Below are 19,300 nucleotides of genomic sequence, written 5' to 3'. Positions count from 1 at the left end.
CCCCCTCAGCTAGAAACAATAAAAAGTACTGCCACTATCATAGGGATAACGGGTATCACACCGATGAGTGTCGAGCTCTCAAGCATGCAATGGAAGACCTCATCAAAAAGGGGCACTTTAAAGAATATGTTAATGGCCCAACTCCCATTCAGGAGAAGGATCAAGAGGAACCAGGGAAGAAACGCTATGGTCGCAAAGGACTCTATTGTATGGGAATCATTTTCGGAGGACTACACCTTGCTAGAATTCTCAAGGTGCCCAAGAGAGGTATGCTCGGAAAGCCTATCATAACCCCATGAGTGTAATGAGAATGGCACTGCTACCTACTAAGGTTCACAGAGAGGAGGAGATCACCTTCTTTGAGAAAGACGTGGTGCAATTGCATCATCCCTGTAAGGATGCTCTCATCATCATTCCTGAAATAGGCCCGTGCGAAGTCCATAAGATGTTGGTGGACAATAGGAGGGTTGTGAATATCTTGTTTCAGCGAGCTTTCGAGAAATGCTATTGAACAAGGTAGAACTGAAGCCTGCCTCCATCCCTCTTTATGGTTTTACCGGGGATCATCTAATTCCTAGGGGAACAATCTCACTCCCAGTCACATTGGGAGAAACCGATGAAATGACCAAAATAACTAAATTTTTGGCAATAGACTGTCCGTCCTCCTTCAATGGAATTTTGGGACGACCTGTACTGGGGAATTTCAAGGCAGTCACCTCCATCTACCATCTGAAAATGAAGTTCCCCACCTTGACGGGGATAGGGGAAGTAAGCGGATCTCAACGTGAATCTCGCGACTGCTACATAAAAGCAGTGCAAATGGTGTGCAAGGGATGAGAAATATCAGTTGGCATCCTTAAACAGACAATGGCGATCACTAGGATTGAGCCACACCCTGGCCCAGTAGAGGATAACATGGATCCTCACATTCCAATAATGCCCTCATAGTGGGCTGATCGAGGATTTATCTAAGGTGTCAGTCGACCAAAATGAGTTGACCCGAGTGTTGAGAATCAAGAGTAATCTCAACCCTCAACTCACTAAAGACTTGACAAGTTTCCTTAGAGAAAATGTCAACGTGTTTGCATGGACTCATACTAACATGATCGGGATCAGCTCGATTTTCATATGCCATGCATTGAATATTGGCAGTGCGGCCAAGCCGGTTTATTAAAAGAGAAGACCAATGGGCCCTAGACGTTATGCTGCCTTGAAAATTGAGGTAGATAAGCTCCTTTTGAACGGGTCCATTCGAGAGGTGCTTTACCCGAGCTGGATTGCAAATCTAGTCTTAGTAAAGAAGCATAGCAGCAAGTGGTGAACCTGTGTTTACTTCACCGACCTCAACAAAGCCTATCCGAAAGAGAGTTTTCCCTTGCCAAGAAACATCCAACTCGTCGATGCCACCTCAAGGCACGAGCTGCTAAGTTTTATGGATGCCTACTTAGGATATAATCAGATTCTGATGTACGCATCGGACAAAGAGCTTATCTCGTTTGTTACAGATTGGGGGTTGTATTGTTACAAGGTTATGCCTTTCGGCTTAAAAAACGTTGGGGTGACTTATCAACAACTGATTACTCGTATGTTTTTTGAACAAATCAGAAAATCGATGGAAGTCTATGTTGATGACATGCTGGTCAAATCGCATGTTGTTAGGATACGATCCAGTTACGCAGCAGAAAACAAAAATTTTACAACAACGAATCGTTCCTTAGAACCAAGATCAGGGCATAGAAATTGCAGTTTATACATAATAATCAAATCTGCAGAAAAATCCGTTTAAAGTTTAGGAACCATACCCATGTTTGGAGGCTCCTCCACCTTGTCTCAGAATGGGTTTCGCTACCGAATTAAGTGCAGGATCGAACTGATGTAGTCCACACGAAGATAATCGTAAGAAACTAAAGAGGGGTTTGCTAGACCCTCTTTAGCCTTAAGAAACAAGAAGGAAAAATCAAAGAATACTTTGATTCTAAGCAAAAGGCATTCTGGCATGGGAGAGTGTTTTGGGGTTGGAGGTTTTTGCTTTTCAACGATTGAATGAATCAATGAAAATCTATTTTTCTCTCAATTAAACTTTTTCTTTTATAGTGCAAGTTTAATTGCCCTATTCCCTTATGGAATAGGCTTGGGCTCCAACCCAAACACCCCTTGTTTCCAAACACTCCCATATAAATATTTTAATTTTGTTTATAATTATCTCAATTAAAATCAATTAATATATATTTAATATATTAACATTTAATAATAATGATAATTTATTTAAATATATGCGAACGCATATTTAAACGTAATCTCACTTATTTAATTTTTCTAACAAATTAAATAAACGCTACGACCTTAGCAAATTTAATTGCACTGTGAAATTACCAAAATAACATTTTGCCTAAAAAGACGAAAACGCCCTTCTTTCTTTTTGGCTCTTAAATTATCTTCTATGTGTGTGACCTATGGGCTCCTCATCTTACTGGAAGTGTATAGTATCGCGATTAACACCAATTAATCGTCTCACTAAACACAGACCAAGATCGGCCTCTAGCAAGGCATCATGCCCACCCGATAGATTCGGATTCAGCAAAGTAGCTACATGTCAACAATATGGTTACCGTACAATTCGATCCTTTCATCATCCATTATCTTGACGAGACCGAGGCATAGAAATAGTATCAACCTTCGGTTACTCTCGATATGTTGTATTCAGTTACTAGACTAATAACCTATATAATAATCTGGATAGAGCAACAACTCAATCCCACTGTAGCCATAGTTTTAGTGTCATTTCCATTTATTGAATTACACCGTGAGATAACTTCCCCCATACCTAAGAGTGATGAATCCTCTGTCTATCCACCATAGTCTTGATACACTCTTTGATGCAACCAATCACTACCGTATTGACAGCTCTGAATAGAATTGCGTTAGGCTAGTGTCAAGCTACTCCAATCGATGCACAAGGTGCCCCGATGATCTCAAGTCTAAGGATCACATGCACCACCATTTGTTAGAGGATTTGTTCTATAGACACTAGGGTTACCATCCATATGGAATCCTCTGGTGGGTCAGTCCTGTGAACTTGCCTATAGCAAGCACCCATGTGTTGCACTAGGTTGTCACTAAACAATCTTGACAAGTGAGATCAGTCACTGCCTTTCAACAGGGTCGTTCAACACTATGATAGCCTTACCATATTGTTTGTGCCCTTACTTCAGAGCAATACTGGGGCTACAGATGTGTTTAGAATGGCCACCATATGTGCTCATAGGGTTTTCACTATCAAGATTTTGAAACACTTGATATATTTGTCACAATTCTACCATTCTAAGGACATATATCAATACATACAGTGATGATTTACGCGATATAGAATAAAATGCCTTTTGTTGATCAATGAACATTATTACAAAGAGTTAATTCTACAATAATTGATTGGCTCTAGAGCATCTACTCTAACAATCTCCCACTTGCACTATAGCCAATCATTCATGTATTTAATACCAAATGATCTCAAGTGCCTTTCATGCTTCCGCTGCTACAGAGGCTTTGTCAATGGATCTATGAGATTGTCGTTAGTATGCACTTTATTGATCTGCACATCTTTCCTCTCAACAATTTCTCTAATGAGATGGAACCGTCTGAGTATGTGTCTGGACTTCTGATAAGACCGTGGTTCCCTGCCTTGAGCGATAGCTCCATTGTTGTCACAATAGATGTCTATTGGATCAACAATTATGGAAACCACACCAAGTTCGGTGACGAACTTCTTAATCCAGACTGCCTCCTTAGTCGCATCTGATAATGCAATATACTCAATCTCCATAGTAGAGTCCACTATAATGCTTTGCTTGGAGCTTTTCCAGCTCACTGCACTCCATTGAGACAAAATACAAACCCTGATTGCGACTGATAATCCGTTTGGAAACTAGCATCACTGTATCCTTTTATAGTGAGCTCATCTTCCCCTCCATAAACCAAGAAAATATCCTTAGTCCTCTTCAGGTACTTAAGAATGTTCTTGACAACTATCTAGTGACACTCACCTGGATCCGATTGATATCTACTGCAAGTGCTCAAAGCACATGAGACATCAATCCAATTGCATAGCATGGCATACATGATGGATCCAATTGCTGATGCATATGGGATCCTCTTCATCCTATCTCTCTTATCATGTGTTCTAGGACACATTTCCTTAGAGAGATGAACACCATGTGACATCGGAAGAAATCCTTTCTTGGATTCTTCCATACTGAATCTTTTCAGTACTTTGTCAATATATGCACTCTAACTTAGACCAAGCAACCTATGCGATCTATCAAGATAGATCTTTATTCCAAGGATGTAGGCTACTTCCCCTAAATCCTTCATGGAGAAGCACTTGGATAACCAAGTCTTTACCGACTGCAAGTTTGGTATATCATTCCCGATCAGAAGTACGTCATCGACATACAACACTAGGAATGCCACTACGCTCCTACTCACTTTCTTGTAAACACAAGGTTCATCTTTGTTCTTGATAAAACCAAATTCTTTTACGGCTTCATCAAAACGAATGTTCCAGCTCCTTGAAGCTTGCTTGAGTCCATATATGGATCTCTGTAACTTGCATACCTTATTAGCTTGCCCATCAAGAACAAAACCATCGGGTTGTGTCATATACACATCCTCTTCAAGGTTTATGTTCAGGAAAGCTGTTTTGACATCCATTTGCCAAATCTCATAGCCATGATATGCAGCAATCGCAAGCACAATCCAGATGGATTCAATCATGGCAACTGGTGAAAAGGTTTCTTCATAGTCAATACCATGAATTTGTTTGAAACCTTCTGGCAACCAGTTGTGCCTTTTACGTATGCACCTTTCTATCCATGTCAGTCTTCTTCTTGAAGACCCATTTACACCCTATGGGTTTTACCCCTTTAAGTGGTTCCACTAGAGACCATACTTGGTTCTAGTATATGGAGTCCATCTCAGATTTCGTGGCCGTAAGCCATTTAACGGAATGTGGATCTGATGTAGCATCTTCATAGGTTCTAGGTTCATCGTCTTGGTAGACTAGTATGTCACCATGTTAAGTCACGAGATGACCGTATCTCTCAGGCTCATAGCGTACTCTCCCAGATCTATGTAGTTCCTGTGCTACCTAATGTGGTTCACTTTGATCCACAAGTTGTGGAGTAACCTCCTCTTGATGCTCAAACACTTCATGTGGCATATCAACCCGTCCTTCGTTTAATATATCTTGTGGTTCTGGAACTTCATCAAGTTCTACTTTTCTCTTACTAGTACTTCTTAGAAAATATTCCTTTTCCAGGAAGACACCAGATCGAGCAACAAAAATTTTGCTCTTCTGGGTGGTAGAAGTAGTATCCTTTGGTCTCATTTGGATACCTCACAAATATACATTTATAGGATTTTGGGCCCAGCTTGTTCAAAGTTAATTTCTTAACATAAGCTTCGTAACCCTAAATCTTTAGATAAGACACGTTAGGCTTTTGCCCACTCCATAGTTCATATGGAGTCTTATCTATAGACTTTGATGGCACACGGTTCAAAACGTGAGTCATAGTCTCTACGGCATAACCCGAAAATGATATAGGTAAATCACTAAAATTCATCATGGACCTAACCATGTCAAGTAAGGTCCTATTCCTTCTTTCTGACACTCTATTGTGTTGGTGTGTATATGGAGGGGTGAGTTGTTATACTATCCCACATTACTTTAGGTATTCAGAAAACCTTGAGCTTAAGTATTCACCTCTTCGATCCAACTGAAGAGCTTTAGTACTTTTGGCTAACATATTCTATACTTCATTCCTGAAATCCTTGAATTTATCAAAGACTTCAGATTTATGTCTCATAAGGTAGACATAACCATATCTACTAAAGTCATTAGTAAATATGATGAAGTATGAATATCCACCTCTGGCTTTAACTGTTAATGGACCATATACATCATTATGGATGATGCCTAACAGCTCAGTAGCCCTTTCACCTTGTCCTGTGAAAGGAGACTTGGTCATCTTGCATAACAGGCATGACTCACATACCTTAAATGATTGAAAGTCAAAAGGGTCCAAAACTCCATCCCTTTGAAGTTTTGCAATGTGGGTCTTATTAACATGACCCAATCTACAGTGCTAGAGGTATGCTTGGTTTTGATCGCTATGTTTAACTTTCTTGGTTTCAACATTGAGAATATCCTTATTGTTTAAATCAAGAACATATAACCCATTATATAACCTTGCAATTCCAAATGGAATACTATTCAAACTAAAGGACAACATGAGGAAATTCTACTCTTGTACCTGTCTGTCTCTCAGCATGTAGTCAATGTAGCTCTCATTCGGGAAGAAAGCAGAGTCCAATGGTTGGTATATTATGCAAGCAAGCAACTGTTGGACGCTGAAATGCAATACCCAGAAATGGAGCAATTAGTTTATGCCCTGTTGATCACCTCTAGAAAGCTGGACCCTACTTCCATGCCCATACAATTCATGTCTTGACCAACTATCCGCTCAAGCAGGTCCTTTAGAACCCAAAGGCTTCGGGTAGGTTACTCAAATAGGCAATGAAACTGAGTTAGTTTGATCTGCATTCTAGACTGAAAGAAACCATTAAAGGGCAAGTTATTGCCGATTTCATTTCAAAGTTCTCATACCAACCAAATTAGGAACCTAAGCAACAAGCTAGTGAAGTCACATAGGAAACCATTCGAAACTTACCAACCTGGAGCCTCTATGTCGATAGTTCCTCGAACAGGAAAAAAGGCAGGGCAGGTCTTCTCCTCCTTAGTCCTGAAGGGACTCACATCCATGGAATTTTTCAGTTTGGGTTCCAAGATATGAACAATGAGGTCGAATACAAAGCACTGCTCGATAGTCTACAATTGGCAAAAGAAATGGGGTCAAGCACGTTAGAGTAGATGCCCTAGAGCCAATCAATTATTGTAGAACTGATTCTTTGTAATAATGTTCATTAATCAATAAAAGGCATTTTATTCTATATCGCATAAATCATTATTATTGCAATATGTATTGATATATGTCCTTAGAATGGTAGAACCGTGACGAGGGTATCAAGTGTTTCAAATCTTAATAGTGAGAACCCTATGAGCACATATGGTGACCATTCTAGAAACGTCCGTAGCCTTAGTATTATTCTGAAGTAAGAACACAGATAATACGGTAAGGCTATCATAGTGTTGAACGACCTTGTCGAAAGGCAGTGACAGATCTCACTTGTCAAGGTTGTTTGGTGACAAGTTGGTGCAACACATGGGAGCTTGCTGTAGGCGATTACACTGCAGCAAGTTCACTAGACTGACCCACCAGAGGATTCCATATAGATGGTAACCCTAGTGTCTATGAAACAAATCCTCTAACGAATGGTGGTGCATGTGATCCTTAGACTTGAGATCACCGGAGCGCCTTATGCACCGATTGGTGTAGTTTGACACTAGCCTAACGCAGTTCTATTAAGAGCTGTCAAGACGATAGTAATTGGTTTTATCAAGGAGTGTATCAAGACTATGGTGGATTGACAGAGGATTCATCACTCTCGGGTATGGGAGAAGTTATATGATGGCATAATTCAGTATATGTCAATGACACTAAAACTATGGCCACAGCGGGATTGAGTTGTTGCTCTATCCAGTTTATATTACGGGTCATTGGCCCAGAAACTGAATACATAATATAGAGAGTAACCGAAGGTTGGCACTATTTCTATGCCTTCGTCTCGTCGAGATAACGGATGATGAAAGGTTCAAATTGCATGGTAACCACATCATTGACAGGTAGCTACTTTGCTGAATCTGAATCTATCCGGTGGCCATGATGCCTTGCTAGGGGCCAATCTTGGTCTGTGTATTAGTGAGAAGATTAATTGGTATTAATCGCGATACTATACACTGCCAGTATGATGAGGAGCCTACGGGTCACACATATAGACAACAATTTAAGAGCCAGGAAGAAAGAAGGGCATTTTCATCTTTTTGGGCAAAAAGGGTATTTTGGTAATTTTACAGTGCAATTAAATTTGCTGAGATAGTAGCCTTTATTTAATTTGTTAGAAAAATTAAATAAGTAAAATATGTTTAAATATGTGTTCGCATATATTTAATTAAATCATCATTATTGTTAAATGTTAATTAAATATTAATCGATTTTAATTGAGATAATGATGAAATAAATAAATATCTAATTGGGAGTGTTTGGTAACATCGGGTATTTGGGTTAGAGACCAAGCCTATTCCATATGGGAATAGGGCAACTAAGTTTACACTACAAAAGAAAATTGTGTGCGTGTGAAATTAATGAATTGATTTTTCATTTAAAACAAAACACACAGCAGCCCCTTGAACACTCTCCCACGCCAGTTTTGGTTGAGCCTAAAACAAATCTCTTTAATTTTCTTCTTCTTGGATTCTTAAGGCTAAGGAGGATCTAGCAAATTCCTCCTTAGTTCATTGCGTTTGTCTTCATGTGGACTACATTGGTTCGATCCTACACTTGGATCGGTAGCAAAAATGTTCAGAGACAAAATTGGAAGAGCCTCTAACGTGGGTATGGTTCCTAAACTTCAAACTGATTTTTCTACAGATTCTTATAATGTATAAACTGTAATTTTTGTGCCCTGATTTTGGGTTCTAAGGAACGATCCATTGTTGTAAATTTTTGTTTTCTGCTGCATAACTGGGTCGTTTCCTAACATTGGTATCAAAGCCTAGGGTACAAGATTTTACAGTTTTTATGAATGGTTGATTACATTTATTTGTTGATAACATGTTGCCTTGATGAATCTGCACACAATCTGCCATGAAAGCTTGTTTTTGTTAAATCTACAAAATCTAAAAAATCTACTGTTAAATGAATGAATCAATTGATAAATTGGCTTAATAATGTGTTGATGAATGTTATATTGGTTGGTTGATATCCTAATCGAATGTTTGTGCGTTCGATTTGATTTGGATTCTTGTTATTACACAAAAAACTGCAAAAAAGGCGAACTGTGTAAATTTAGGGATTTTCAGGTTTCGGCGATGAACTTATTGGAAATTTTTGCCGTGGTGACGTTGCTGCTACCCCAATTTTGTGTTTTTGAACAGGACCGAACTACAGTTTTAATAACCTATAAAGCCAATGATCATTCTGCACATTTAAAAGGGTAATTTATATATAATCTGTCACGTCCCCATTCTGACCATGGGGCTCGGCTGGGCGATACCACTCTACGTGACTCACTAGGTACTGTCCCCCCCTTAAGGGATTTCTTTTCGCCTCCCCCACCACTTGAACCCAAGACCAAGGGGCTATAGTCAATTGGGAAGCATGGTGAGTACCATTGGGCTAGCAGACAGTACCTAGTGAGTCACATAGAGTGGTATTGCCCAGCCGAGCCCCACGGTCAGAATGGGGACGTGACAATAAAAAGGCGCCTTTTTATTGTCACGTCCCCATTCTAACAATGGGGCTCGGCTGGGTGATACCACTCTACGTGACTCACTAGATACTGTCCCCCCCTCCCGCCCTTTAAGGGATTTCTTTTCGCCTCCCCCACCACTCGAACCCAAGACCAAGGGGCTATAGTCAATTGGGAAGCATGGTGAGTACCATTAGGCTAGCCCCTTGGTCTTGGGTTCGAGTGGTGGGGGAGGCGAAAAGAAATCCCTTAAGGGGGGGACAGTGCCTAGTGAGTCACGTAGAGTGGTATCGTCCAATCGAGCCCCACGGTCAGAATGGGGATGTGACATAATCCACCCGATTCAAAAATTGATTGTTTTTGAAATGTATGCTATGTACTTGTTTGTATATTGCATGGTGCCTGGTACATGAGCCTTAGACCTATGGTGAATGTTTTAAATTATTTTGGGTATGTATGGTTGTAATATTTTAAATAGGGCCTGCGCCTGCCTTCTCTCCTCTTCTCGATGTACATTCTTTTCTCATCTTATTCCCCTCAAATGCAAATCAAGGTTTCTAAATTTGTTGATGTAAAATTAGTTTGAGATTAATTTTATTGTAAATTTAGAATGATGCTTTTGTAATGTACTTGCAGACGGATCAAGGAAGAGACGATCATACTTGAAGACTCAAGATTTTATTATAGGACCCCTAGGTGACCCACCAATTCTTCGAGGCTCGAGGAAATCAGTTTTAGTTGGGCCATGTACCGACACGTTTAATATTTTGTTTAGAATGCATGCTATGGTTGAATGTTCAATAACAAGCCAAACAATGTCATTCTAACAAAGATAATAATCTGATGAGACAATAAATAACAAACCCCTAAACTAAAGTATATTAAGTCATGTAAGCCTTCCATCACCATGGTTTTAATCAAACCACTGTTCGTCGAAACCTTGTTCACCAAAGTGAAGGGTACACTTCTACCAGTGGGAGGTTAAAATGCATTGGAGTTTTCCTTAATGGTGATGGGTCGACTTAAAATGACGGTTTTGCTTGTTCGCTAAAGCGAAGGTTGATAAACGCGCCATAGGCATAGTAGAGCAGTACACTTATTATGTGTACGTGGTGACATGTAGTGTCCACTCTACTGATACTGACAATCACACTTGAGGACAATGGTTGGAGCCATTGGATTGTGTGATTGGCTTGTTGGCTTTTTCACATTTGAGGTTAATAGTAGAAGCTATCAATTGGCGTGGATTAAGTTTGTTGGCCTATTTAATCAACTCATTTTGGCTTGTTCGCCAAAGCGAAGGTTTGAAATGGGCAGGATGGGATCTCAGTCCACTAGGAAAGCCAACGGGCTTTCCCGAATTAATAGTGAGGGCTATTGACTTGAGTAAAATAGTGGGAGCATTGTTTAATAAAAGACCATATTAAACCATAATGAACTTTATAATGACTTTATTTTTCTGCAATTGTAGATTCACCAAAATGAGCGTTATGAACCTACGACCAATAATCGAGAAAGAAAACAGGTTGGATGGATCCAATTTCTCAGACTGGTATCATAATCTTCGGATTATACTCAAGTCAGAAAAGAAATTGTATATCCTTGAAAAGCTATACATGGCTGAGCTTGATCCTGATGCCACTCAGGAAGTAAAGGATACTTATCAAAAGTTCCTTGATGATGCTGATAGCATTCAATGCTTGGTCTTAGCATTGATGACACCTATGTTACAAAAGCAGCATGAGAATATGGATGCTGCTTCCATTATTCTACACCTCAAGGAGCTTTTCGAAACAAATGCTCAACATGAGAGGTAGAAGGTGTCGAAAGCACTGTTTGGGAGTCGTTTGACTGAGGGAGCCCAAGTTGGTCCTCATGTGCTAAAGATAATAGAGCAAATAGAAAGGCTTGAAACTTTAAGATATGGCTTAGATACAGAATTACAAATGGATTTAATTCTGCAATCCTTGCCTGACTCTTATGCTCCGTTCATAATGAATTTCAATATGAACACGATGGAGAAAACCCTATCAGAAGTTTTGAACATGCTAAAGACTATAGAGCAAGACACGAAGAAGTCCAATCCTGTTTTACTGGTTGATGCCAGTAAAAGTAATGGTAAGGGTAAGGCCAAGGCCAAACCCAAACCCAAGCCCAAAGGACAGGTTGCTCTTGCTCTTGAGAGTGGCATAGGGAAGGGCAAGGTAGTCTGCTTTTTTTATGGCAAGCCTGGCCACTGGAGGAAACACTGCAAGGCTTTCCTTGCAAGCAAGAAGAAGTTAGAGGCTATGATTTCAGGTATCTTTATGATTGAGATTAACTTCTCTCCCTCAACATCTTGGGTCATTAACAGAGGATGTGGTACTCACATTTGTACTGATGTGCAGGGACTAAGGCAGAGTAGAGTGCTCACCAAGGGAGAAGTGGACCTGCGAGTTGGAAATAGAGCACATGTGGCTGCATTGGCTATAGGGACTTACTGTTTATCTTTGCCTACGGGCTTGTTGCTGGAACTACATAACTGTTATCACGTACCTTCTATTTCTAGAAATATTATTTCAGTATCCGCTTTGATAATATGGGGTATCATTTTGAGATATCTAATGGATTGTTGTCCTTTAGTTTGAATTTTATTCTATTTGGAAATGCAAGGTTATATAATGGATTATATGTTCTTGATTTAAACAATAAAAATATTCTCAATATTGAAACCAAGAAAGCTAAACATAGCGATCAAAACCATACATATCTTTAGCACTGTAGATTGTGTCATGTTAATAAGACTCGTATTGCAAAACTTAAAAGGGATGGAGTTTTGGACCCTTTTGACTTTCAGTCATTTGAGGCATGTGAGTCATGCCTGTTAGGCAAGATGACCAAGTCTCCTTTCACAAGACAAGGTGAAAGGGCTATTGAGCTGTTAGGGATCATCCATAGTGATGTATGCGGTCCACTAATAGTTGAGGCCAGAGGTGGATATTCATACTTCATCACATTTACTGATGATTACAGTAGATATGGTTATGTCTACCTTATGAAACATAAATCTGAAGCCTTTGATAAATTCAAGCAATTCAGGAATGAAGTACAGAATATGTTGGGCAAAAGTATTAAAGTTCTTTGGTCAGATCGAGAGGTGAATACTTAAGTTCAGGGTTTTCAGAGTACTTGAAGGAATGTGGGATAGTATCACAACTCACTCCTCCTTATACATCCCAACACAATGGAGTGTCAGAAAGGAGAAACATGACCTTACTTGACATGGTTAGGTCCATGATGAGTTTTAGTGATTTACTTGCATCGTTCTGGGGTTATGCCCTAGAGACTATGACCCACATTTTGAACCATGTGCTGTCAAAGTCTGTAGATAAGACTCCATATGAACTATAGAGTGGGCGAAAGCCCAACTTGTCTTATCTAAGGATTTGGGGTTGCGAAGCTTATGTTAAGAAATTGACTTCGAACAAGCTGGGCCAAAAATCCTGTAAATGTATATTTGTGGGGTATCCAAAGGAGACCAAAGGATGCTACTTCTACCACTCGAAAGAGCGCAAAATTTTTGTTGCTTGATCTGGTGTCTTCCTAGAAAAGGAATATTTTCTAAAAAGTACTAGTGGGAGAAAAGTAGAACTTGATGAAGTTCTAGAGCCACAAGATATACTAGACGAAGGAGGGAATGATGTGCCACAGGAAGTGGTTGAGCAACATGAGGAGGTTACTCCATAACTTGTGGATCAAAGTGAACCACCTCAGGTAGCACATGAGCTATGTAGATCTGGGAGAGTACGCCATGAGCCTGAGAGATACGGTTATCTCGTGACTCAACATGGTGACGTACTGGTCTACCAAGATGATGAACCCAGAACCTACAAAGACGCTATATCAGATCCATATTCTGTTAAATGGCTTGAAGCCATGAAATCTGAGATGGACTCCATGTACCAGAACTAAGTATGGTCTTTGGTGGAACCACCTGAAAGGATAAAACCCATAGGGTGTAAATGGGTCTTCAAGAAGACGACTGACATGGATGGCAAGGTGCATACTTATAAAGCACGACTAGTTGCCAAAGGTTTCAAACAAATTCATGGCATAGACTATGAAGAAACCTTTTTGCCGGTTGCCAAGATTAAATCCATTCGGATTATGCTTGCTATTGTTGCATATCATGACTATGAGATTTGGCAAATTGATGTTAAAACGACTTTCCTGAACGGAAACCTTGAGGAGGATGTGTATATGACACAACCTGATGGTTTCGTTCTTAATGGGCAAGCTGATAAGGTATGCAAGTTGCAGAGATCCATTTATGGACTCAAGTAAGCTTCAAGGATTTGGAACATTCATTTTGATGAAGCTGTAAGAGAATTCGATTTTATCAAGAACGAAGATGACCCTTGTGTTTACAAGAAAGTGAGTGGGAGTGCAGTAGTATTCCTAGTGTTGTATGTCGATGACAGACTTCTGATCGGGAATGATATACCAAATTTGCAGTCGATAAAGACTTGGTTATCCAAGTGCTTCTCCATGAAGGACTTAGGGGTGTTTACAAGAAAGTGAGTGGGAGTGCAGTAGTATTCCTAGTGTTGTATGTTGATGACATACTTCTTATCAAGAATGATATACCGAACCTGTAGTCAGTAAAGACTTGGTTATCTAAGTGCTTCTCCATGAAGGACTTAGGGGAAGCAGCCTACATCCTTGGAATAAAGATCTATCATGGTAGATCGTGTAGGTTGCTTGGCCTAAGTCAGAGTGCATATATTGACAAATTACTGAAAAGATTCAGTGTGGAAGAATCCAAGAAGAGATTTCTTCTGATGTCACATGGTGTTTATCTCTCTAAGGAATTGTGTCCTAGAACACAAGATGAGAGAGATAGGATGAAGAGGATCCCATATGCATCAGTAATTGGATCCACCATGTATCCTATGCTATGTACTCAGATTGATGTCTCATGTGCTTTGAGCACTTGTAGTAGACATCAACTCTAATGTACCCCCAAACTAAGAATCTAACTAGACAAGTCAACTCTAAATACCCTTGCTATTGACCACAATCAATCCTGCAAATACACCAAAGTTTTGAAATATTGCACCTAGACCCCCAAACTAAATATTCTCCCAAACTCAACAAAAACACTCCCAAATTGAAAATCCAACCTCCTCAACACCACACAAATCAAGATCTACACTTCTTTACTCAAAATCAAAGCACAAACTTCACCAAGGATGCACAACTCAACTCATTCAAACAAAATATTCAAACTTAAAGCACTAAAATCAACATTGAGCAATTTAGATGTTGGATATGATTGCACCACTGATTTCACCAATCTCAGTCCAAATTGGAAGATCCCCAGTTTTTGAAAACCAAGGGTTTACAAAATTTTCTTCAAATTTTCACACAAATCCTTGCTAAGATGAGCTATTTTGGTGTTTATGAGGGTTAAGGAGTGAGGTATAGGGATGGAAATTCACTGGAGAAGATCTGGATTGAAGGTGGAAATGTTTGGCTCTTGGATGTGTTTTGATGTTTTTTGCAAAAATGAAGAGTTGCGATGAACTATTTATATAAATCAGTTTTTACTTTGGCGAACTTCTTCATTCAGCATAAAATACAAACCCAATCGATGATGCAGTGAAGAAAAATTTTTCGCTGCGGCAAAAAATTCCAGAGCCTACAGTGCTTCGGCAAAAAACACACTTCACCATGACAAAATTCCCTTGGTTCAATTTCGCTTTAATGTTTTTGCCGCGGTGAAGAAAATTGTTTCACCGTGGCAAAAAATTCCAGAGAGCACGTCGCCTTGGCGAAGAACAAACTTTGCCGCGGCGAAGTCTGGGACTTTTCGAATTCCTCTTCTTGTAAAAATGTATTTCACCGTGGCGAAAATTGGAAAATTTTCCCTTTTTCGCCTTAATATGATAATTCACCTGAAACACCCAAAAACGCACAAAATTAAAATCATTCTAAATCATAAGAAAGCTAAACAAATTCAAAACAACAAACAAATGAAAACACATGGGTTGGCTCCCAAGAAGCGCTTGTTTATAGTCGAAAGCTCGACTTTCTCAAGTCCTCATGTCAATCCGGGCCATCCAGATGCATCATCTCCCAAACATTTTCATTGCACTGAAGCTTCGCTTGCCGATGATTTTTGAACTAAGAAATCCGTCTCTTGGAATGATACATACTCGATCTTGACCCATCTTGGAATGTAGTGTAATGTTCTAGGTTATGGTTCTCATCCTCGATTTGATTTGACTTGACCATGCATCCCTTAATGTGTGGATTATAGTTGTCAAGTTGGGAAGTTTCCATTATTGACTAATCCACCGAGTCAATTTTTAAACATAACTCCCGCTTCGGTGGAACTTTCATCTTCTCAAGGACATTAAATGTCACTTCTTCATCTTGCATCCTCATGATCAACTTCCCTTCTTGTACGTTAATTAAGGCTCTTTCAGTAGCCAGAAATGGTCGTCCCAAGATAAGGGGGATCTCCTTGTCTTCTTCTATATCCAACATAAAGAAATTTTCCCAGAAAAATAAACTTGTCCACCTCAACCGACACATCTTCAACAATGCCTCTCATATGTTTGATGGATCTATCTGCAAGTTGCAAGCACACGGTTGTCGGCTTTACTTCACCAATTCCTAGTTTCCTGAAAATAGGAAAAGGTATAAGATTTATACTTGCACCTAAATCACACAAAACTCTATCAAAGGTGATATTTCCTATAATACAAGGGATAGTAAAACTCCCTGGATCCATGAGTTTTGGTGGCAGCTTTTTCTGTAGAATGGCGCTACATGATAATCCGAGGATTATACTGTTTTATTTAGACTTTTTGGCCAGATTTTGGATACTTCTCATGCAATTTGGGCCATAATTGCTACCTAATTCTCTTAATTTGTCTTTGCATGCCTAAATGATGATTTTGAGCATAAATGACAGTTTTGAACATAAATTGTGTAACATGAGCTTGGAAACTCGGAATGACCTGAATTTAAAAGCTTTGGAAAGCTAAGAAGAAGAGCTACAACTTTCATGTTTTTGGTTTTTCCTAATTCTGAGTGGACAAAGGTGAAAACTTGGCCTGAAGTCATGAAGAATATGCTGGGAATTGAAGAAAAACGTCTTTGGACGTGCTTTAGTATTGTTGCCATAACTTGAGCTTTAGACCTCGGATTGTACTTATTAGTGAACAAGTGGAAAGATAATTTAAAGGGCTAAAATTAATACGTTTAACACTTTTCCATATTCAGACTCTATCATGCTCCAATTTGGCCCGAAAGAGTCTCGCCGCAGCACGGAAAAAGCTTCGCCGCAGCAAGGAAAAAGCTTCGCCGCAGCGAAAATTGCAACAGATGTGAAAAATAAAATGACGCATTTTGGCTTGCTAGGGCTTGGTCCTTAAGTGAGAGAGGTATAAATTAGGACGAATAGGAAAGAAAAAGGGTCTTGGTTCGTCATTTGGGAGGCAGCTCATGGAAGGAGAAGATGATTGAAGATTTGGGCTTCAAATTAGAGAAGATTTCTCCATCTTTTGCTTGTTTTTCAATGATGAATCTTGATTCAATTTGTTTTTGTTATTTTATTTCGTTTTTTAGTATGAACTGAGTTGTTTAGCTAGGGTTTGATGTAACCTTGATACAATGATTCAAATTTATATGAATTGATTTACTTTGAGTTTTAATTTCATGATTGAGTGTTTATCTCTTTGCTTAATGACTCTTGGATGCTTGATCACCATTCAAATGTGTGTTGTTCACAATGAGACTGAGAAGTGATTTGTGATTGTGCCTCTTGGGATAAATACCATAGATTTAGCAAACGCTAGAGATAGGTTTAGCGATCTATGAAATCTAGATAGAATTCCATAAAGCTTAAAAGACTTTGAACTATTAATCTTCATTTTGTTGGGTGTGGAAGCTTGATAGGGATAAGTAGGGAAATGTAGCCTGAGAAAGTATGTTTTACAACTTAGGGAATTCGATTTTCAATCAAGGAATTAGAACTTGGGTAATAGATTCTATGATTTGGGTTAGCGTATCTAGGTGAATTCAACACCCTAGCATTTTTTAGCATTGTTTAATTAGTTAAGTTATTAGGTTTTGCTTTAATTTCATTATCATTCATTTTTATTTTGTTAATTTGTATTTAATTTGTTAATCTTCCATCAATCCAATTTTTTGTTGCTTCAATTAGGACTTAAACTAGAAAAATCGGTACTTAGTAACACTATCCTCATGGAAACGATACTCACTCATCACTTTATTACTTTTTATGACTAGTACACTTGCTACATATTGCATGTTGTAATTACAATGCATCAAGTTTTTGGTGCCGTTGCTGGGGATAGTTGATTATTAATATTGATAGTATCTAGTGTAGTGCTAAATTGAAGTTTTTTTTTTTTTTTCATTTTTTTGTAGTTAATCACAAATATTGTATAGTCTTAAGCTTGAGTTCTTTTGTTTGTAGTTTTTATTTTTATTTTGTAGTTAAGGTTAATTAACTGTTTCTTGTAGTGCATGTGGAGATCATGGCAGAAGTACATAGAAGGTTGATAGATTATGCCATACCAACGGTGCAAGAATGCAATTATGGTATTACAAGGCCACCTGTTGCAGTGAACTTTGGGATTTAGTCGACAATAATTCAGATTATCCAACAGTCAGTCCAATTTGGTGGAAATTCATATGAGGATCCAATTTTGCATATAGATAGCTTTATAAAGATATGTGACACATTAAAGGTTAATGGAATGACTGATGATGCAATTAGGCTGAGATTGTTCTCATTTTCACTGAGAGATAAGGCAAAAGGTTGGCTCATGTCACACCTAGCTGGGACAATCACCACATGGGACGGATTAGCTCAGAAGTTTCTTGCAAAATATTTCCCACCAGAGAAGATGGCAAAAATGAGAAACAACATTATCTCTTTCATGCAAGGCAATGATGAATCACTATATGAAGCTTGGGAGAGGTACACGGAGTTGTTAAGGAAATGTTCACATCATGGACTACCATTTTGGATACAAGTCCAAACATTTTACAACGGGTTGTTACCAAATATTCAAACTATGGTAGATGTGGCAGCAGGCGGAACCTTAAATAACAAGACCCCAGAAGATGCTTATGAATTGCTGGAGGTGATGGCCAACAATAACTACCAAAGACCTAATGAGAGAGCAATGTCGAAGACAGCAATGGGTCCACATGAAGTCGATGCGTTCGCCACATTATCTGTACAAATTACATCACTTCAAAGCCAACTGGAAGGTATGAATTATGTAAATTCTTTTCACTCACCTTTTATAATTTGTGAATTTTGTGCAGGAAACCATGGGAGTGTGGAATGCCAAGATGGAAACCAGTTAGTCTTCTCAATAACCAAGCAAATGAATTACATGGTTAGTTCACAAAGGCTGCAAAATGACCCATTCTCCAACGCTTACAATCTTGGTTAGAGGAGTCACCCAAATTTGTCCTTGAGTAATCAAAGCAGTCAATCAAATCAAAGGACAGTGCCAAACCATCAACTAGTGGTGAATCATCAACCATATGAGCAAAGAATGTCGAAATTAGAGGATATGTTTGGGAAATTCATAGAAGAAACCACAAGATTTATGAATGAGACATGCTCAAACTTCAGAAATCAAGGAGTGTCCATTCAAAATTTGGAGGTTCAAGTAGCGAAATTGGTTGAACAATTGACAGAGAGATCTCAAGTGTAACAACTTCTTTCTACTATCATATTCATAAAATATATCAATAAAAAGACAAGTATATTTATCAAAAAGGTTAGGTTCAAAAATTTTCTTCACTTAATAAATACATTCTTTACATAGTACAACATCATTTG

General features: G+C 38.9%; 1 non-coding gene across 1 annotated transcript; it reads right to left on the bottom strand.

Moving 5' to 3' along the window:
- Positions 1-18,353: 18,353 nt before the first annotated feature.
- On the bottom strand, positions 18,354-18,460 carry LOC116117779. Its single transcript, XR_004126034.1, has one exon. It is a non-coding gene; the product is annotated as a small nucleolar RNA R71 (small nucleolar RNA).
- Between the last annotated feature and the right edge of the window lie 840 nt (positions 18,461-19,300).

Source organism: Pistacia vera, unplaced genomic scaffold (genome assembly GCF_008641045.1).
Source record: "Pistacia vera cultivar Batoury unplaced genomic scaffold, PisVer_v2 Contig820, whole genome shotgun sequence".
NCBI classification, from domain to species: Eukaryota; Viridiplantae; Streptophyta; class Magnoliopsida; order Sapindales; family Anacardiaceae; genus Pistacia; species Pistacia vera.
Note: the sequence above shows the minus strand (reverse complement) of the source record. Positions and strands in the feature narration are given on the sequence as shown.